Source organism: Canis lupus, chromosome 24, assembly GCF_003254725.2.
Source record: "Canis lupus dingo isolate Sandy chromosome 24, ASM325472v2, whole genome shotgun sequence".
Taxonomy (NCBI): domain Eukaryota; kingdom Metazoa; phylum Chordata; class Mammalia; order Carnivora; family Canidae; genus Canis; species Canis lupus.
In genome coordinates this window covers 45,505,373-45,526,822 of record NC_064266.1, presented here as the reverse complement: position 1 = coordinate 45,526,822, position 21,450 = coordinate 45,505,373, and the positions used below count along the sequence as shown (strand labels likewise).

General features: G+C 54.7%; 1 long non-coding RNA gene across 2 annotated transcripts; it reads left to right on the top strand.

Annotated features, from left to right (window-relative positions):
• Positions 1 to 254: 254 nt before the first annotated feature.
• On the top strand, positions 255 to 18,206 carry LOC118352234 (uncharacterized). Of its 2 annotated transcripts, none has more exons than XR_007405593.1 (3): positions 255 to 434; positions 15,549 to 15,636; positions 16,504 to 18,206. It is a non-coding gene; the product is annotated as an uncharacterized LOC118352234 (long non-coding RNA). The 2 variants fall into 2 exon arrangements; XR_004809054.2 differs by lacking the exon at positions 255 to 434 and adding an exon at positions 14,946 to 15,209.
• Positions 18,207 to 21,450: the final 3,244 nt, after the last annotated feature.

Genomic DNA, 21,450 nt, shown 5'->3' with positions numbered 1-21,450 from the left:
GGGCCTATGGTCACTTTGCTGCCAGAAGTGAGCAGCGGCTGGAGGACCTGGCCAGCACCCAGGTGGCCACGGAGCTGGGGGACGCAGGAGCTGGGCGTTGTTCGTGTCCTGGATCAAACTGGACCTGAAACCAGACCCACCCCCGTAAGCCAAGACTTAGCCTTTATTTCTTCTAATACAAAGTATCGAAACAGATGTGACGCTTAGAGCATCGAAGCTTCTTCACTTTACAGCGAGAAGACGGGAACGGAGGGAGGTCACACGTGTTTTCCGAATTCCACCAAGTTCGACCCCAGAGCTGAGGCTTCAAGGTTTCAACCCCAACTACGCCTCTTCCTCCCGCGTGTCACCACAGAATTTGTGGATGTCAACTTCACAAGAAGAAGAGCTGGCTGCAGATGGGACAGCGTGCCCCGTGGAGTCGTGAGTCCCAGGTCGGTCGAGGCATTCAAGTAGGGGAGAGAGAAACGTCTTTACCAGGAAGCAGGCGCCCTTTACCTTGGGGTGGATGTTTCTGGTTTGGGGCTGTCCGACTCAATGCCACGATCTTGAGTAGCAGGGGAGGGTCTTCTGGAAAAACTCTGGTGTCGACCGAGCTTGCTTCAGGGTCCTGCCCCTGCCTGTGCACGGCGCCTCAGACTGCGCCACCCCCCGAGGCTCTCACCCTGTCCTGGCCTCTCCCGGCGGCTCTGTGGGGTTGCAGGTGGGAGGCCGCTGCTTTCTCTGTGCGCCCGGGGAGGACCCTGTGGCTCGGTGGTGATGTGGGGACCAGAACGGAGCCAGCACTGTCGGGGTGCAGAGCCCCAGAGGATGGCTTCCCGGTGGGGCCCCACTCACATTCGGGGATCGCAGGCCCTGCTGAGCATGAGGCCCTGGGCACAGAGGGCTTCCTGCCCCCTGGGGGCAGAGAGTGCTGTCCTGTGACCGCCCAGTAAAGGGGGCATGGATGGGCTCGTGAGGCCCTGGGGCGGCCCCGGCCCCTTGGTCCTGCAGAACCAGGCAGGTAGGCAGGGGCCCCCCAGAGGCCCCTGCAAGAGGGTGCAGGGGAGGCTGGAAGGGCTTTGCACTCAGACCTGGGTCCCTGGAAATGTCCCTGGTGAGCCCGGGTCGCTGGTGGGCACATAGCAAGGCGGGTCCCGCATCCTGGGTCACCGATGGTCCCTACGCCAGGGCGAGCTGCGAGCTCCGGGGAGTGAAGAAGGTGCACACAGAATTGGGTTCTTCTTGGATTAATATCTTTGAAAATTAAGTTGATTTATAATCAATTTTCTCCTCATTTGGGCTGGAGAGCGGCTCCTGTGGGTGCTGGGTTCTGTGGAGGACATGCGGGTGCGCTGCCTGCCGGCCCAGTGCCTGCGTCCTCATGGTCCAAGCCGGGGTGTGGGTCGGGCCTGGGGCAGCGGGGGGGCCGGGCCTTGCTCCAGGGCAGCTCGGCCCAGCGGGACGGTGTCGGGGCCACCCAGGCTCTGCCCAGGCCGGGGCGCACGGGCCCCTCCTGCCACAGGCTGTTTGGGGCCCAGATGGCAGTGGGGTCGAGGCTCACCCCGAGCCCCGGGGACTGAGCGGGGTCTCCTCTCTGCCAAGAGCACAGGTTCCGGCTCTCATCGCGGGGCTGCGTCCTCTGGGCGGAGGAGGCCTCTGCGTCTTACACACAGGACAACGCAATTATCGCGGGCCTAAATTATTTCCAAATTGCTCTTTCCTTCTGGTTATCAACCCGGAGCTAGGGAGGGGACCCTGGAGGAGTTCGCGGTCGCGGCTCGTCCCCGTAACGCGTCCTGGATATCTGTGGGTCCGAGCCGTCTGGCTCCACCCGCTGGAGCTACTCCTGGACCTCGATGTGCTGCTCTCCGGGGGCCCCGGGAAGGTAGCAGCCCTCACGATGGTTTGCAGAGCAGCTCCACAACCGGCCGTGGTGGCTCTGGCCACGGTGGCCGGGGCGCCCCGGAGTCCAGCAGAGTCTTTAAGGCAGGAAATCTGAGCGCAGCGCGGCTGACTGCAGCAAACCGAGCCGGGACGCTTGGCGGCTGGGTTAAAATACTTCTGGAAAGTCGTTTCTCGGTTTGGGAAGCCTCCGCGGGGCGGGAATGACCTACTCCAGGTGGCCTACGATGCTTGAGGGAGCTCGCGTGCATTCCTTCCCAGAGCAGGGATTCGTGGAGCGTGGCTCCGGCCTGGGGACCGGGACACCCCGTGAACAGCCAGAGAAATTCGTGTTGCCTTGGCAGGACTCGGGGGGGACGGTGAGCTGCGTAAATAATACAGATTCCATCGGGGGCCGCGTGAATGGAAAAACAAAGACAACCGTGGGGCTGCTCCGCTGACCCTTCAGGCACCGGCACCCCGAGTCTCTGCGCCCTCGCCTGCGGACACGGGGTGGGGGTCTGCGGGATGGCACACATTGGCCGGGGCCTGGCACACGGCCCACGCTCATACTCCGCCGCACCCGGTTATCATCCACCCGTTTTCGTCCCTGCCGCGTTTGTGGGGCACACACACTGAGCGCGTTTTACCCCAAACGATAGCAAAATAACACAGTGCGGTGTTTTCCCAGCAGAGGGGAGGAGGGTGCCGCTCCACCAATGTTTGTGTTTCCTGCATCCGTCGGCAGCATCCGGCCGCCCACCCTCCGCACATCCCTCCTTTCAACGTTGACCATGGAGCGGGGACCCCTGCGTCCTTCCAAACTCCGGGTGGAGGTGGTGCGTCCCGGACTGCGCGGAGAAGGACGGGGAGTCTCCCCAACGTTCTGAGGACGCTGACCCACGTGTACCCCGAGGACGGGGAGAAACTCGAATGGTTTCTGTTGAGAGTGGGGCCTCCGATGGGGTTGTTGGGTAATTGTTCGGTTAGTGCTTCCCTGTCCCCAGCAAAGTGCATGTTGTGACTCCAAAATCAAGGCAGGACTGCAAAACACGGAAATACATTATTTTGCTCCCCTAAGCACCCACCGCCATATGTACACGTTTGCAAAGCTTCACTGAGCTTTCCTGGCAACCCATCATTTCTCGGATCCTGTGGGTTCCCCAGAGGAACCCTTGGGGGTCGCTGTTTAAATGAGGAGAAAATTGGTTATAAATCAACTTAATTTTCAAAGATATTAATCCAAGAAGAACCCAATTCTGTGTGAGACGGTGGCTCCGTTAAGGAGTACCAGAACCCGTAAGGAAAAAATATATATATGTGTCTCTTAAGTCGGAGTCAGAGAAACATTTTAAATTGTGGAGATATTACATTTTTAAAAATGTTTTCCCCAAACCTGCTCCCTTCTTGGTTTTCCTTATTACATCGGTTAGGCATAACGAAGAAGCACCGCATGCCGTGATGGAGGCAGCCTTTGTGTGTCGTCCAAAGCTTAGAATATCTCGGACCCTCTATCCCCTTCTGTCCACCAGCGGAGGCCCCTGTCCCCAGGGTGGAGCCACGCGATGGGTCATGGCCTTGGCGAGTAGACCCTGCACTGCGCCTGAGGCACTCTTACCCCTGACCTCCCCTTAAGGTGGGGACCCCGAGGTCCCCAGGCTCGTCCTCAGGGAGCCCTGGGGTGGACACCTGGAGCTCACCCTCCAGATGGACGAGCCCCATCCTGGGGGACAGGCAGCCGTCCACGCCAGGAAGTGAGAAGCATGTTTGGGGAAAGACCACTGATTTAAGGTTTCCCTTGGGCTTGAAATGTGTGAGCTCTGCACGTGGATTTCCAAGATGTGATTTTGGTGCTGTGGCAGGTGCCCCTCCTGGCAACCCTGAAGCATGTCCGAATCTCCTGACGGCCTGGCCTTCCATGCTGGACTTCCTATTTTTTATTTAGTTATAAAAATATGATTTTTAAAATTTTTTCTTTAAGATTTTACTTATTCATAAAAGACAGAGAGAGAGAGAGAGGCAGAGACACAAGCAGAGGGAGAAGCAGGCTCCCTGCAGGGAGCCTGATGCGGGACTCGATCCCAGACCCCAAGATCACGTCCTGGGCCGAAGGCAGGCGCCAAACCCCTGAGCCACCCAGGGGCCCCAATGTCTTTTCTTTTTTTCTTTAAAGATTTTATTTATTTATTCATGAGAGACACAGAGAGAGGCAGAGACACAAGTAGAGGGAGAAGCAGGCTCCATGCAGGGAGCCGATGTGGCACTCGATCCCAGGACTCCAGGATCACGCCCTGGGCCGAAGGCAGGCGCCAAACCGCTGAGCCACCCAGGGGCCTCAATGTCTTTTCTTTTTCTTTTTTTTTTTTTAAATATATTATTTATTTATTCATGAGAGACACAGAGAGAGAGAGAGAGGCAGAGACACAGGCAGAGGGAGAAGCAGGTTCCCTGCAGGGAGCCTAAGGTGAGACTCGACCCCTGAACTCCAGGATCACTCCCTGGGCCGAAGGCAGGCGCCAAACCGCTGAGTCACCCAGGGATCCCCATCCAATGTCTTTTCTAATTACAAAGGAAATACACGTTTATCTATACATTTTGGAAAATACAGGGAATTCTTCAGATGAAAATTAAAGTGTCTGGCAATCCCCGCCCTCCCGCGGGCCTCCTTTCAGCGGCTCCCACCAATATTACGGTCGCTCATGTGTGTCTGCGTGTGTGTGAGATAATCCTTTACTCACGAATTTCTGTCTCGCCCTTTCTCTCGTATTCACATAGCAAGAGCATTTCCCATCCTCCCAAAATATTTGTTGGGAAGGAATTTGTTAACTGTGGCACATTCCATCATGTGGCTGTTGCACGAATTTTTTTTACACCTGGTCTCTTACTGTAGGACATTTTGGCGCTAGTTAACTGTGATCAACCGCGCTGTAAGGCACATCCTGTACGCACGTCTCCAGCCTCGTCCTCTGGGGTAAATCTACCAACGCTCTAGATGGAGGGACGTTGGCTGTGCCTCTGGGCTCAGGGACCAGGCTCCGGGGAACGCTGCCTGAACCCCCTGCTTGGGCAGGTGCCACCCCGCTCTGGGTGGGGTCTCGCTCCTGGCTGCGGGGGGGCATCGGGGCGTAGCCCACAAATGAGGTGGGGCGGAGAGGCAGGATTTCTGGACAGTTCGTGGTTGCCTTTGGTCTCAGACCCTCCCGTCAGGATGAGGGCGACGCTAGCTTCCAAATTAAAGGAAGCATTTTTAGAGATGTCAAACCAGACAGGACAGGCTGGGAATGGCACTGTCCATTTCTTGCTTTTATTTTTTTAAAGATTTTATTTATTTATTCATGAGGGGCACACAGAGAAAGAGACACAGGCAGAGGGAGAAGCAGGATCCTTACAGGGAGCCCAATGCGGGACTCGGTCCCAGGACCAGGATCACGCCCTGAGCCAAAGGCAGGTGCTCCACCACTGAGCCACCCGGACGTCCCATGCCACTATCCATTTCTAACTGGGAGGGAAAAAAAAAATGATCCAAAGTGATACCTGTATCATTCAAAATGCTGGTTTTTCTCCTCTGGCTTCATGCTGTGTCCTTCCCCGACTAGACTGGGAGAGAGTTGAGGACAGAGGCTGGGACAGTCTCAGCAAAGTCACTTACAGTCCGTCACGAAGAGGAAGGCCCCCAGCGCTGCAGGTGCAAGCCCAGCGTCGCCACCTGGTTCACTGCGTGTGACACAGGGAGGGGGATCCCAGGCCCCCCAGGGACACCAGCTGTTCAGGGTGAGACAGTCGGGCAGGACGTGACCCCAAAGCTCGGGGCAGAGGATCTTGGTTAGAAGGTGTGTTTCCTGGGACTTACATTTTGAAGACTTGCTTCCCCAGGATGGGGACGGGTCGCTCAGGTAGGGGTCCCCTGCAGCCCGTGGCTCAGGGAAGAAGGGGAATCCACGATGCGGATCCAGGAAGATACTACAGAAGCCGAGAAGGGGAAGTGCGACGTCTCGTGGGGGTGCAGCCAGGGAGGGGGGCTCACGGGGACCCGGGCTTCTCCATCCCATCCCCTGGCTCCGATGCTTTGCTTCTCCCGGGAACCAGACCAACACGGCGTCCCCGGAGGACCAAACCGCTGGCAGCGGGACTTCTTCCTCCGTCTCAACGACAAGTTCTGTGGGGGGACAGGGCGCTGGGCTCCGCTGGGAGGCGGGACGGCCTGTGCTTCCACGTCCCCTGCCAGGACCGCACACGGGCCCCCTCGTGCGCTCCCGCATCTTGGGAGAGGTCTCACCGGCACACGGCGTGCGACAGTGACCGAGAAGCTGGCCTGTTGGCCTTGGTCGCCCATCGGCCGGCGCTTCCCCTTCCCCCACTGTCCGACGGTGGCCTCGAGACCCACGGAGCGATCTGAAGCAGCAGCGGCCCTTTCTGTCACGGCTGTGACCGCGAGGTGCTCCTCCGAGCCGCCTGGGAGGTGGCCCCACCCGCCTCACCCCTCCCCACCCCGTGCCTCCACCTGTGAGGGTCCTGTTCCAACACGTCGGCCTGGTGGGCATTAGGGACAGAGGGAGGGTGCCGGTTGCACAAAAGGTATCATTAAGCGTGATTGAAAATCAAACTGCTATTTCTCTAATGGGCCATTACCAGGAAATACGGGAGTGTTTGAGTTCCCGCACGCCGCTCCCCCACAGACCCCCTCCCTTCCCTGCGCTTCTAAACAAAGAGTCCGCGCAGGGCTCCCGGGCTCTGGACACCCGCGAGTGTTCTTTGATGGACATAATTATCCCAGGTATGTTGCATGATTTTTATTTGAATTCTTTGAATGGATGAAAAATGCGGTACATGCAGATTGTAGAGGGTGGGGGGCGGGGGGAAGAACGGTGTAACTCGTACCCTACCAGGTATTATTCTTATTCCTTAAAAAAATTAAAATCAACTGTACATTAGCCGAGCCGGGTTCTCAGAGGTAGCGTATGGCCGTTTGGAGTGAGCGCCACAGAGATGCCGTACGCGGCCTCCCTGGAAAATACCTGGGGTCACAAGCATTATATGGTCTCATTCATTTGGGGAATATAAACAATAGTGAAAGGGAATAAAGGGGAAAAGAGAAAAAAATAAGTGGGAAATACCTGGGGTCACAAGCCTGGGATGGGCGCCCGGCGCCCTGGGAGCGACCAGGAGGGAGGGTGCTGGCACCCAGCAGGCTGCATCTGAGACGGGGACCGAACGCCCCAAACCTGAAGCTGAGGCCACGGAGCTGGACTGATGTAAAATATCCATGGAATAAGTCACTTCTTAGGTTGTCTCCTTCCAAATCTGCAGAAAATAAGCCCAGTGCAGCCCGGAGATGTAGGCGATGGGGTCCCGGCCGCGATGGGGCACAAAGAGGCACGGAAGCTGCCATCTGTGCTGCTGGGGCAGCGTCGTATGGAGGCCGCGGGGTGACAGCGAACGAGAGGGACCCCAGGAAATGGGGGCGTTTTCGCCTACAAGGGAAGTGTTGCCAGTGGCCGAAACCACTCAGGAGATCCGAAGATCCGAGGGCCAGCTTCTCCTCCGCTCTGGGCGCTGCGGGACGTCCCGTGGTCGACATGGCCACGCCTGGGGCATTGGCGCCACAGCAATAATCAGAGCTTAGCCCCCCACCATCCCCCAGAAATCTCCTTGTTAAACAATTGCCAACATGTTATGGACTTTGGGGATGTGATGACGTATGAAACTACTCCTCATGGGGGGGGGGGGCGTGTGTCTGCTCCAGGCTAAGGGCACTTGCCAGCGGTGCTCGGGCTCCTCCCTCCCTCCCCACCTCCCCGAGGCTGTGCTTGGATCTCACACTGTCCGGATGCTAAGTCACAGTTGCGTGTCCACCATCGGTTCCTTTCTGTGGCTGACTTGGCCCCTTCAAGGGCCAGGTAGCAAATACGCTCCATCTGGAGGCCCGGAGGCCCGTGTCCAGCAGGTCCACCCCGCCCTGGGGTGAAAGCAGGCCTGACCATCAACAAACCCTGTGCTCATCTGCCCACAAAAACTCATAATTTGCAAAAACCACGGGGCTGCCGAATGTTGCCAGCGGGCCACGGATTGCCAAATCCTTCTCTAGACGAAAATGTAGGTAACCCCGGTGTGAAGTATACGTTGCATCCATGCAATTCAATAAAATTTCTATATATATTTTTTCATTTTGAATGAAAACAAGAAACTTGTAAATAATTCTTTCTTGAATCGTCTTCCCCTCGTCTCACCAAACAAACACCAAGATCAGTGATGCCGAAGGTCACGTCTCCTCTAATGTACATAATCCACTGGGATGTTTCAATCTTTTATTCAGCGACTATGGGTTCGGGTGGGGCCCGTGCACGCTGGGCTCTGTGCTGGGCCCGGAGGACAAGAGAGCGAGCAGGACAGGGAGCAGGGGCCGGGATGGGGTGGAGGTGCCGTCTGGTGACCCCGGAGAGGCCGGCGTAGGGTGAGTCTCTCTGCAGGTGGAAATGCCGAGGGTCCCCCACAAACGAGGTGCAGAAACACCGAGACACCCACCGGCCCCAGCTCCAGGTCCCAGCTCAGCCCGCGTTTCTGTTCTGGGACCCAGTCACGGGCTTTTCTCTCCCGCTCGCGCTCTGAGTCAGCACAGAGCCTCTTGAGAAACTCCAACCCTCTTCCCGTAATTTTGGAAAAGACGGCTGGGCGGGCCGCCCTCCCTTCCGGGGTTTGCGTGACAACCGGAGAGCTCCGCCTGGGACGAGGGACCGGGTCATAGATCCCTCAGTCGAGCTGAACCAACGCACCTGAGACTTGCTCACCCGATCCTCCCCCAGTGATGGGTGTTAAATAAGCATCATCAGGAGCAGGAGAAAATCCTACACGTGACCGAGCAACGCGTAGCTCCCTGAATGTCGTGCGTCGTGTTGCTGTTATTGTGTCTCCCGGGGTGACCGCTGCGGTAGGCGGGCTGGTGGCCGGCGGTGGCCAGGCGAGCACCTGATGTTTCCCACGGGCCGTCCGGGGGATCGGTTCGGGCACCCGTAAGCTCTGGGCTCGTGTCTGGTCAGAGGGCTTCGGGGAAGCGCTCTGGGCTAGTTCCCCGATGGTTGCACGGACAGGAAAGAAGACGTTGGGCTTGTTTCACGGGAGGACTTGGTGGTTGAACTTCTGCCGACGGAGAGGGGAAAAGAAGCTACATGAACAAAGCCGCTAGGCCGGATCCTATTCCAACTGTCATTTTAAAAATAAAATTGGTGTCTGGGAGGTGAGTTTGGCTGAGACCAAGCTGGCAGCTGCCTTTGAGAGTCGGCGAACATGCAGGGAAGACGGATTAGCAGCTAAGCCTCGTCGTCAGATGGCTGCTTTTGAAGGGAGGCGTGAAAGTGGAGCTTCTCGGTCTCATCTGCGGCGTCGGCTCCGCCGCGTCTTACAGGAGAGCCCGGGCCTGGGAGGGCGGCGGCCCGACACCTCGGCCGAACAGGTCCCCAGTCCCCGGTCCCCGGTCCCGGGTCCCCGGGGCTGGCTAGCCTCAACCCTCCCTCCCAGGTGCAGCTGGGAATCCATCTGACCTGACTCAGCTGCCGCCCCCGCCCCGAGAAAGGACCCTGACGACGACCCATCTTCTCTGCGGACCCAGCACCTTCCCTGGGCCTCACGGCCACCGCCCCACTGTCTCCGGAGCTGCAGCCACAGCGACCCGTGTGGCTCCTCGGCTGCAGGCTGCCCTTCACTGGACATAGAGAGTTCTTTCCTTTTCTTCCTTTTTAATTTAAAATCAGTTAATTAACATATAGAGTATTAGTACTTTCAGGGGTGGAGTTGGGTGATTCATCAGCTGCATAGAACGCCCAGTGCTCATCCCATCACCTGCCCTCCTTCATGCCCGTCACCTGGTGACCCCCTCCCCCAACCCCTCCTCTCTAACAACCCTCAGTGTGTTTCCTAAGAGTCTCTCATCGTTTGTTTCCCTCTCTGATTTTGCCTTGTTTTATTTTTCCCTCTCTTCCCCTATGAGCCTCTGTTTTGATTCTTAAATTTCACATGAGTGAGATCACATGATAATTGTCTTTATTTCACTCAGCATAATACCCTCTAGTTCCATCCACATGGTTGCAAATGGCAAGATTTCATTTTTTGAAGGCTGAGTAATATTCCATTGTATATATAGACCGCTTCTTCTTCTTCTTTTTTTTTTTAAAGATTTTCTTTATTTATTCATGAGAGACACAGAGACACAGGTAGAGGGAGAAACAGGCTCCATGCAGGGAGCCTGATGCAGGATTCGATCCCGGGACCCCAGGATGACACCCTGGGCTGAAGGCAGGTGCTAAACCGCTGAGCCACCCGGGTGTCCCTAGACCACATCTTCCTAATCCTTTCATCTGTCGATGGACATCTGGGCTCTTCCCATAGTTTGGCCCTTGTCAACATTGCTGCTATGGACACTGGGTGTAGGTACCCCTTCTGATCACTACCTTTCTATCTTTGGGGTAAATACTCAGTAGTGCAATTGCTGGGTCACAAGGTAGCTCCATTTTTAACTTTCTCAGGAACTTCCATACCGTTTTCCAGAGTGGCTGCACCAGCTTGCATTTCCACTAACAGTGTAAGAGGGTTCCCCTTTCTCCCCATCCTCTCCAATATTTGTTTTTTCCTGACTCGTTAATTTTACTCATTGTGACTGGTATGAGGTGGGATCTCATGGTGGTTTTGATTTATATTTCCCTGATGCCGAGTGATGTGGAGCATTATTTCCTGTGTCTGTTGGTCAGAGGTTCTTTCAAAGCATTGCATTGGACCCTGTCATTCCCTTTCTTAAAATTCCTCCCCAGCACCCTGTTGGTTACAGGCCCCTCCTGTATTGGGACCCAGGTGCAGCTCTCTGCATCATCTCCCTGCTTCCCTCCCTCTCAACCTTACCCCTGGTGAGATGACACTCCCTGTCGTCACCCTCCTGGGGTCACCCTCCCGGGCCTCTGTGAACACAGCCCACCTCCCTGGAGCGTGCCCACCTACCTTTCCAGGCTCAGCACAGACATCCCTTCCCTTTACTAGGAAACCTTCCCTGCTCTGTCCCCACGGCGTCCCAACTCCCGGTCCCCCTTTGGAGACTGAAATGGACATTGGTGGCACTATGTCCGCATTTCCTCTTTGCCAGTAGCCTGATCCACCTGCACCAGCATCGGCATCTCTGTGCCCAGAGCCTCCTCTAGCTGCACAGCCCAGAGACCCGAAGAGCCAGAGAAGTAGTGCTGTGCAGGAGCAGCCCTCAATCGGTCCAGCTGGGGAGACCGGTCAGAAACATTCCTTCAGGCGGTATGTCTCCGAGGTGCAAGCTTTCTGCTGGCTCTTGGCGGGGGTGTCCCCTGTGGGATTAGCTCCACCGTCCCATGTGGCAGCAGCTGGCTTCGTGACTCGTCTTCACTGTCTGCCTTCCCTGTTTCACTTCTCCACTCCCTTGCTGGGCTTTCTTGGGCTTCCCTCCTGCATAAGCTTCTTTACCCTTGAATCCTTGCTTCAGGCTCTGCTTCTGGGGAACCTAAATGAAGGCAGAGTCCCTTGTCATATGGTTGTAGTTCGCACGCCTACCCCACTGGGTGTGTGGGCTCTGCAGGGCTTCGTCAAGGGTCTCACCTACTACGTTAATGGTGGCATCGTCCGTCTGCAGCCCGCTCCCTGGCACGCAGCAGGCTTCAGTAAATGCACAGTGAGTGGAGGCAGGCAGGCTGCTCAGTCAGCCCGCGAACGCAAACATGTCGGTTGTCCTCTGGGGGCCACTGGCTCGGGGGGGCCTCATGCCCCTGGTTGTTTGGCTGTCAGAGACGCAGTAGACTGTCTCTTCCCCCCACGACGGTGTGCGATGTGCCGAGCCCTTCACGGGCCTTACAGACCGGCGGAAACGGACGGGGACAAAGGTAGACACTTGTCTTTAAAACACACACAAGGGTGATCTTTCCTCTTCTTTTGCTAGAGAAATCCGCAAGCTCCTCGGCATTTGGGATTGCGGCTAGAAATATAGCCTTGCAGTTGTTCTTTGTGACTTTAATTAAATTGAGAATATCTCACCTGCAAGATAAGTCAGAAAAAAAAAAAAAGGGAGGGAGAGAGAGAAAGAGAGAGAGAGGCTATTAGATGCCCTTTACTTGTTTCTTTCTGCTTTAGATCTCTATTGTGAGCACTTTTTAGAAAAAAGAAAAAAAATTAGGGCTATTTATTGACTGAAATCCATAGCACAACTTTCTTCCTTTATTAATAATTACTTTTATTGCTATAGAAACGGTACTCAAACAAACAGAGATTACCCACAATTTTCCGCTGTCAAAGTTCACTCCTAAGATTGGGCAGTTGAAGTGAATCCCCAGGAATACTTGAAACATTGTATAATTATCTACAAAGTGTACTAATGGCGCCAACGCAAATGGCTTTTCATTCCTCTTGCCATCCTTGACCTCGTCACACAAATAATTCCAGAGAGGAAGGCTGCAGCCACTTTCTCAGTAATGGGTGGGAGTAACCGCCGAGAGGTCTAAGGCTCTTTCTGGCAAGTCCAGATAATGAATTCTCTGCGACAGAAATGAGCGGTGCCGTGGGAAGGCCGGGTGCGCAGAGAAGCTGCCGCGGAGGCGCAACGGTTGCCGCCTAACTCAGCTTTGGGAGAGCGTCCCCCGGGACGGGGGAAGGGCCCCGGGGCAGGTGCACCTTCCCTCCCTCGTGTTCCTGGGGAAGCCGGTGGAGGAACCGACGGGTGCCCGGGGCCCGCGGCTGGTCCTGGGAGAGGACCCGGGCCCGGAAGGGCATGTGGCCGGGGACGGGGGACCCGGGAAGCTCCAGCAACCCCAGGGTGGTCTCTGAGCACAGTTCCGGGGAGGAATGAGGTGGACAGAACATAATGGGGAAGACGTACCTCCCGCAGAAAGGAAAGGAAAAGGCAGACCCTGCCTGTCTTCGTCGCCACACCTGCACTTAGGAACACCTCCCCACCCACGGCGACACCTGCAACTCACTCACGCGGAATTAGGTAATTCCCACGGTCAGCTGGGTGACCATCATGTTCCAGAAGCTGGAAGTTAGCGAGTACGATTTCAGGTGGTTAATAACGACGATGAGGGGGATGACAACCCCCTGCTGACCCGGGGCCATCGAGTCCGCGAGCAGCCCCACGCCCCCGGCGTCCTTTGGCAGAACTGCAGTCAGCGAGGAGCTCATCCTACAGGAGCCGATGGACTGATGGGCCGAAGGGAATTCAGCCTTTAATCTATGCTCATCAATCAAAACTTGATATTCTATTATTAATAGCTAGGAAGTCTCGTCTCACATCACAAAATGTTCTTATTAATGTCACATACTGCTTTTGGATCATTTTCAAATTTGGGAGGTATTTCATCGAGTTTATTTCCTATACGAACTGTAAGATTTGGAAGAACTTTCCACAGACCAGCTTCTGACTCCTCCACATTCTCCTCCATGGGCCCTGGGCTCCTGGTGTCCAGAGCCAGAGCGGTTGTTTCTTCTTCTTCTTCTTTTTTTTTTTTTTTTTTAAAGATTTTATTTATTTATTCATGAAAGACACAGAGAGAGGCAGAGACACAGGCAGAGGGAGAAGCAGGCTCCATGGGGGAGCCCGACGTGGGACTCGATCCCAGTCTCCAGGATCAGGCCCTGGGCTGAAGGCGGCGCTAAACTCTGAGCCACTCGAGTTGCCCAGAGCGGTTGTTTCTATCACGCTATCCCTCCTGGGTTTGCCACATTGGGTCAAAATGTTGGATGGGTTGATATGGGGGAGGACAAATATTCCCAAAAGACAGCCTACACTGGAATGGCTGGTGGTGACTTAACCGGAGGGAAGGAACAGCTTAAACCACCACTGGTCAGAGGTGGTTTGCCTCATTTTTGCAAATTCTATAAAGATGATGGAGTGTATGAACATATTGCCAGGGTTCCTCGTGGGGCCCTGGAAGTGGCCGTGCAAGTGAGAGTCCTCAGACTTTCAGTTCCCCCAGGCTCCTGGGCACCCCACGTCTCCAGGGATGGTAATGGCGCCAGAAAGAAAAAGGGGAGGCGGGCTTGGCCTTCAACCAAGCCAAGCATGTTGCCCCTTCTTGAATGGAGGTAGGTGGATTTGAAAAAAAAACATCAGTACTGTCCCTTGTCTAAGAAATGGCAGCAATTCTTGGTTGGGCATTAAAAAAAAAAAAAAAAAACAGGTGCAATCTGCTCTTCCTCAAGTCTGTAACTATGAACTGTGATTTTTCCATTTCAAGGACTTGAGGAGGTGCCTGGGTCTGGGGTGGGAGTGGCTCTTCCTGGGGGTGATGGAAATGCTGTAAAGTTAGGTTGGGATGATGGTTGGGCGACCCGGCGTGTTTAATAAAAGTCATGGAGCCACACACTTAAGAAGGTGAATCATGTGGTAAATTACACCCCAATAAAGCTGGTGAAAAAAACAGTTGGAGAGAAAATGATGCTGAACATCCCAGCCGCACTCAGCGTTTCTCCAGGTTTGCAGGACTCACCAGGGTTTTCTTCGGCCTCAGTCTCCTGCACCCGCCCTCCCTGGCTGAGCAGACGCCCAGGGCAGAGCCAGGGTCTACACGGCTCCCCAGTGCCCGGGACAGGTGGGTTTGCATCTACGTTGGATAAATTGGCTCTGCTCCTGTCCATCAGCCCAGGTAGCTGCAAACTCACAGCCGATGCTGAGGCCTGCACCTTTACTGTCCCAGCTTTGTCACCCAGCCACCTCTCCGGCTCCGGGCCAGGAGACGCTCCTCCTGAAGGCCGCCTGCGCTTAGACCATCTTGGGAGTGCCTCCTTACGCTACGGGCCCTTGGTCTCCCTTTATACAGCCCCTGGACAACTCCACGTGCCCATCTCTGTTCCTCAAGTTCTAGAAGGTACTGCTTGTAACTAGACCCCAAGCTGAGGAATCGTACTTTAACGAGTATTGCCAACTTCCTGGGAGAAACATATTCCTTTCAAAATAAGCAAAGAAGAGGAGAGAGCCCCAATGGGAGAGTTTTGGGGACTCTCCTGTGGACACGCGAGCCGACAAGCCCTGCTGAGCTGCCCAGGTCGGTTCTGACCGGCTGAGGAGTTGACAGTAAGTAGCTTGGGCAAGACCAAGAGGAAGTCCGTTTGTCCTGTTGCTGGAGTATTGCCTTAGATCAGGGGCTCCTTTTCTCTCACCGAGACAAGGGAGGGGGCAGCACCGGAAGGCTTCCCTTAGGGCCCCACAAATGGGCTCCTCTGTGCCGAGAGGGAAGGAAGGAGTTGGTCGGGCTGGGCACGTCTTGCAGCACACCCCACAGCTGCCCGCTGCTATGTGGTAGCCGGGCTCTGTTTTCTCTTCCACTTCTCTGCTGACTCAAAAGTCTGGGTACTGGGTGGGTAAGCGAGATTTTGTGGGGCGTTAGGTGTAAGAGGGAAATGAGGCGGGACACGGGGAGGCTGGAGCTGTTTCTCCCTGGGAGCAGCAGAAGTTTCTCTGCCCGGGATCTCATGCACCTGCTGGTCCCTGGGGTGAAGGGGAAGTAGGATGGCCTTGATGCTGCTTGGAGCGTGCATCAGGACCCCCAGCCTCCCTCGGGTCTGCTCCTTGCACTGGCCGGGTGGCCCCTCGGTGCCCTGGTCCTGCCTTCGGAGGGCCCTGGACTAGACTTTCACCTCCGGGAACAGCTGCAGCGTGGCCCTGGGCCAGTTACTTCCTCTCTTCTAATAAACAGGGCGCAGCCACCAAGAGCTTTGTGCGAATGAATCAGAAGACACGTCCAACTCGCTGAGCTTGGTGTTGGCCCAAAGGCGGGATACAAGGTTTGGATCATTACTGTTATTTATGTGGCTATTACTATGATAGCTACTGGAACCTTCTAGTTCTTCACAGGTAGTGAGCTGTCAACGTTGGATGTTACCATTTTTATTAGTTATTAGTTTCCTGCATCTCAAACCCACAGGAGCTGTGGGAGGTGTGAGGAGCCGGGGCTGCAGGGATGCGGGGTGGTCCCAGGGAGCCTGTGGGCAGAAGACACAGCAGAGGCCTCGCCGCTCTCGCCCTCCCCTGGATCCGAAGCCCTCAGCTTCAGGAGGCAGAGGAGCCGTTAATAGGTCATCCGGGGTTCTCAAGCATGGGCTAGCATGGCCAGGGGGTTTCTTAGAAGATGCGAATGATCAGACCCCACACGAGACCTCCTGAATCCGAAAGTCTGGGGTGAGCCCACCAGCATCTGTGGTTGAAGAAGCCCTCCAGGCACCTGGGGTGCTGGCTGAGGCTGGGGCCCTGTGCTCTGTGTCCCTCTCTGCCCGGGGGCCCCTGATAAACGGCTGCCTGGGGGGTCGTGGGCACGTGATGACCCAGGGAGGGAGGGAGGACCAGAGGATGAAGACAGTCTTCACCTCGGAGGCGACCTTCAGTTCTATAAGGAATAGTTAGGCCCCACGGGAGACGGAGGGAATGAAAACAGAGGAAGAAAGGCCCCTGCCCAGTGTTCGATGACTCGCCAATCAATGACGGGGCCGTGCTGCTTTGCCGGGAGGTGGCCCAGGCATCGCGGGAGGTGACGCGGGGAAGCGGGGCTGGCAGGGCGGCGGGCGCCAGTGGGAGACAGTGGTTTGCTTCTTGCCTTTTCTTCTTCTTTCTTTTGTTCATTTTTTTCTTTATTTATTCCTTAAAAAAACACACAGGAAAACAACGCCGATGGTTTGTTACTTTTCTCGTTGCTTCATAAAAGAGCAGGGAACCAAACTGTCAGTGTGGAACCAGTGGAACCAATCCAGCAGCGACGGATTTCTTCCATTTTCAGCCTCGTATCTTTGTAAACCACCCCGGCACCAAATGCAGAGATTAATATGTACCACGTACGTCAGTGACGGTGATTTTATCCTCTTCTAGTATTGTGTTGGGGGTGGGGGACAACCGAGGCGGTCCCTGGACTCTCCTGGTCCTGTCGTCAATGCATGTTTTGGGGGGCTTGAAGGAGGGGGTGAGGGGCATCGGGCGATGCCATCAGTATTCGGAAATCAGCGAACAGACAGAAGGACACTCGACTACATTAGAATCTTGGGAAATACCACGGAAACAGAAACAGAACAGCATTTTATACCAATCAGACTTGCAAACAGCAAAAAAGAAAAAGTGTGAGAGGGCCACGTGAAGGCGAGGATGTGGGGCGTCCCGCCGGGCGGGGCTCTCACTCCTTGGAAGAGTTGGCAGCTTGAGGACACCTACGAAAACTGAAGAAACACGAACGTGCACCCGGCGTTTCCACACCTGACACCTACCCTGCGGAGGAGTTTGTGCCCATCCACCTGCAGGGTGGCTGAGGGTCTGTCCCCGGCAGCTTTGTCAGCGCGGAGGGAAATCCTGGGGAAAACAAAGTATTCATCACTAGGGGAGGGAACGGAGTCTGGACTAGCAGCCACGGTTGATGTGGGCAAAGCAGTGTGGGCAGATCTGCAAACTCAGTAGTCTACTGACTAACTCAGGATACAGGCAGGTTCCTGTAGATCCCATCTCACACACACACACACACGCACGCACGCACGCACGTGTGCTCGTGGGCGCCCTAAGAGGCATGGGTGCAGCAGAATTCTTTTTTTTTTTTTTTAAGATTTTATTTATTTATTCACGAGAGATACAGAGAGAGGCAGAGACACAGGCAGAGGGAGAAGCAGGCTCCATGCAAGAAGCCCGATGCAGGATTTGATCCCCGGACCCCGGGGTCACACCGTGAGCTGAAAGCAGATCCTCAACCCCTGAGCCACCCAGGTGTCCCTGCAGCATAATTCTATAGCCTTACCGTGTGCAGTTTGAGCAGAGGAGCATGGAAATGGGTGGGGGATTTTTTGGTTTCAAGCCTGGCACGCCCACATGTCTCTGCAAGCTCGATCTCGTCATCAAGACGTCCCATCCGACAGGGAGAAATTAAAGTTATGAGCCACCTCTGCCCATGAGAACCAATCGGCATGAACAGAGGGACATGAACTGAGAGTGGTTTCTGGGCCCGGGACATCACAGCGCTTCCTGGAGAGGTGATCGCCCCAATATTGCCTCCTTTAAAGCGTCATGATCAGCCCAGGTGGGCCCACCATGGCAGCAGGTTATGGGTGCGCTGGTGGCTGAGAGTAGAGGGGCAGGGGCTGGGGCAAGGCCTCGGGGGGTGGCGCTTCTGCGTTGGGGCCGTGACCTTCTGGTGGGGTGGCTGCTTCCCACTCACCACAAGCTCTGAAGCCAAGAGTAAGTCAGAAAAGTGTTGGGAGGGACCCCCTCTCGTCGGTGACTGCCGTTGCTTCTGTGAGATGCTCGCAAGCGCGGGGTGTGGAATCAGCCACGTCGAGGGGCACGGGAAGCCCACTTAAATGATAATAAAACCACTATCTGAATGGAAGGCCCGTGTGCGTGTTGGTTTCTGGAATGAAAGCCGCGGTCTGGCTTCTCTGTAATTGCTGTCAGGTCTTAAGCAATCCTCTGTTCAGAAATCTCCTTATAATGCAGCCGTGAAAATTGTTACCAAGCAACCAAGAGGTCCAGAGCGCCGAGCATCCAGGAGTGGCTGGCGGGAAGACCCTCCCGGCAGGGCGGCGGCCGTGCCTGCCCCAAAGTGCCACGTGATGTCACCTGCTCCACGGCCAGCAGCAGGTGTGATGCACGGGGCGGGGAAGCCACTGGGTTAAACATAAGGAAGGGAACGAGGTGTCCTGGCCCGCGGCCACAGCACAGTGGGGAGCTGACGTTTTTGCTGCAGAATGAGGGCAATGTGCCTGTGCGCTGGGAAAGCTGTGCGGGGCCCAGCCTGGTCACCAGAAGCCAAGGAGAAGTCCTGCCCTGGGACTCCCCAGAGGCACTCGTGCAGAGTGGACCTAAAACCCCGATCCAAGGCTGGCAGAGAACCCACCCCTGGGAACCTTGACCCAGCTAAATCTCCCTGCAGAGTCAATCAATTGGTTAGGTTTCCTCACACCCGCTTGTCCCGTCTCAGCGCCGTGGTTCTGTCCTGAACATCTCTGCACACTTACGTCCTGGGAGCTGGGATCTGCCTCCTGTTCAGCCCTGGCATCAGTTTCAGGGAGTTGAGGGACTGCTTCTCTTTATTTCCCTCCCTCCCTTCCTTCCTTCCTTCCTTTAAGAGAGAGACAGAGACAGTGTGAGCAGGGGGAGGAGCAGAGGGAGAGGGAGAGGAGCAGACTCCCTGCTGAGCTCAGCCTGACTCAGGATTCGATCTCATGACCCTGAGATCATGACCTGAGCTGAAATCAAGAGTTGGATGCTGAACCAATTGAGCCACCCAGGTGCCCCCATTATTCTTTCTTTATGCCAACAGTTTTGTCTTTATACCAACACAAGACATACACACACATACACACACACACACACACACACACATATGTACAATTTTAATGACTGAGTTTTTGTGATATATAAAATATGTCATATATAAAATATTTTAATGAGTGTTACATATTTGATATAGGTTATGATATGTATCTATATATGTAAAATTTTTAACAACTGTTTTTATAGATAGATACTTACGTAGATGATCAACTGATCTTAGGAAGGGGAGTGGTTGAATGGGGAGGTAGGTAGGTAGGTAGATTAGATAGATGATACAGATGGATGGATGAGTGGATGGATAGATGGATGGACGGTGGATGGATAGATGGATGGATGGTGGATGGATAGATGGATGGATGGTGGATGGATAGATGGATGGATGGTGGATGAATGGTAAATGGCTAGATGGATAGACAGATGATACACATGGATGGATGGATAGATCGATCGATCAATAGATAGATAGATAGATAGATAGATAGATAGATAGATATAATGGAATGCTCATAAAGGCATGCATGATTGATTAGAGCCCATGAAAGACTTTCTGTAACCCTGACTGTAGTTGGCTTGGCCAAGGGTGTTGGGTGCCTGGGCCCAGGAAGTAATGGTGCAAGTGAGGTGAAAAGCTTGAATTCTCCATATACTTCACAGACAGTGCTGACCAGATTGGCTGCTAAGTTGGAGGTGAGTGTGGGGAAAGAGAATCACCAGCGCTGACTTGGGGAGCTTTGCTGTGCAGCTGGGACCCATTTCCTTTCATCCAGCATCCTATGCCTCAGAGATTCCAAACCCTGCTGAGCGCAGCTCTCCCCAGACAGAGTGAGATCTCCTGGAGACCGGAACCGGGGAGAGTGGCAGGGAGCGAGAGGAGGGAGGCCGGCTCACGTTGCTAAGAGGAGCTGTCACAATTCAAGGTGTCCCTTGGGGATACAGACTGTGACCCATGGACGCTGCCGATGTGTAGATGTGGCCCCTTAGACACCAGTTCTCTGCAGCATCTGCAGGGAGGAGGAGAGGCGGGGGCACTCTCTTCTGAGGCAGGGGTTGTCTTTCCAGGTGTCAGCTTCTCGGAGCATCGACACCAGGGCGCTCCTCGCAGAGCGCCTTGATTGAGATCAAAGTGCGTGTGTGCATCATGTTATCCAGGTCTGTTTTCCTCTTGCCACTTTGAACGAGATTCTGAGCTGTTCCGGGCACCTTCAGAGGAAGCAGCCCTCTCGCTCTGGCTGCCTCGTTTGGAGCAGCTCAAAGAGAAGTTACTTAAAAAGCCTTCTTGCCCGTGCACTGCTTGTGTGAGTGCATCTCGCTTCCCTGGGCTCTGGCCTGTGAGTCTCTGATGCGTCTCCTTCCCAAGGCCTTCGTGGAGAGGTCCAGAAGCCAGCTCGAATGGGAACAATTAGCTCCGGCAGGTAATTAGGCTTGTTTGCTTGCACTAGGCTTGGGCTCCGGGGCATGGCTGGTTTTTATTTCACATCCATCTGCATTGTCCCTCCAAGGCTGAGGCAGATGAGATGGCGAGGTGGTTAGAAAACCCAATTACGTTCTACTGGCTTCCAAAATGTTCATGATATGTTCCTATGTAGCTTTTGCTTTAAAAATGAATCTCTTTCCCATCTTTGCTATTCACGTTTGCCTGGTTGTAAGGAAAAGATGTCTCTGGGCCTACCTGCCTCCCAGCACAGATCGGCAGTAAGGGGACGTCGGTGGCCTAGGAGCTCGGCTTTAGTACATCATGCTGTATGCCTCCACAGTGGAATGGGTGGAAACGAGGACAATTAATCCAGAAAGTCTGCTCTATCAGTGGTCACTGGGACTGCAAGTGGTACTAAGGGTCAAGGAAGGGGGGCTTAGAAGGATCCCATGTCATCAATGCTAAGATTCTGCTTCCTATAGAGGTCATAGCTGACATCAGGTGGTCCGAGTGACCTGGTCACCTCTAGAGACAGGGGCTTTATTAATTTTAGGGTAAGGACTTTGCAGAGGACTGAATAGTGCCCCATATCGGTCTCCCAGACATTTCCAGTCATTGCTCCTAGCTCTGGTCTCTACAACACTTGGATTATGAATAAACTCTCTTCCAGAGTCAGTGTTTGAGTTTGTTACTTTCATTTGACCTTGACCTTTCATGACGTTGGGAAGCCTTCTTGTTGCCAAGACGGCAACATACCTCTATGGCCTCCAAAAGATCCTGTTCATATCTGTACCCCAGCTTGGGCAGGGCTGTCACTGACTGATACAGTAGCCTTGGTACAAAGTAGACAAGAACATTCATCTGGATAAACAGGGACAGGCAC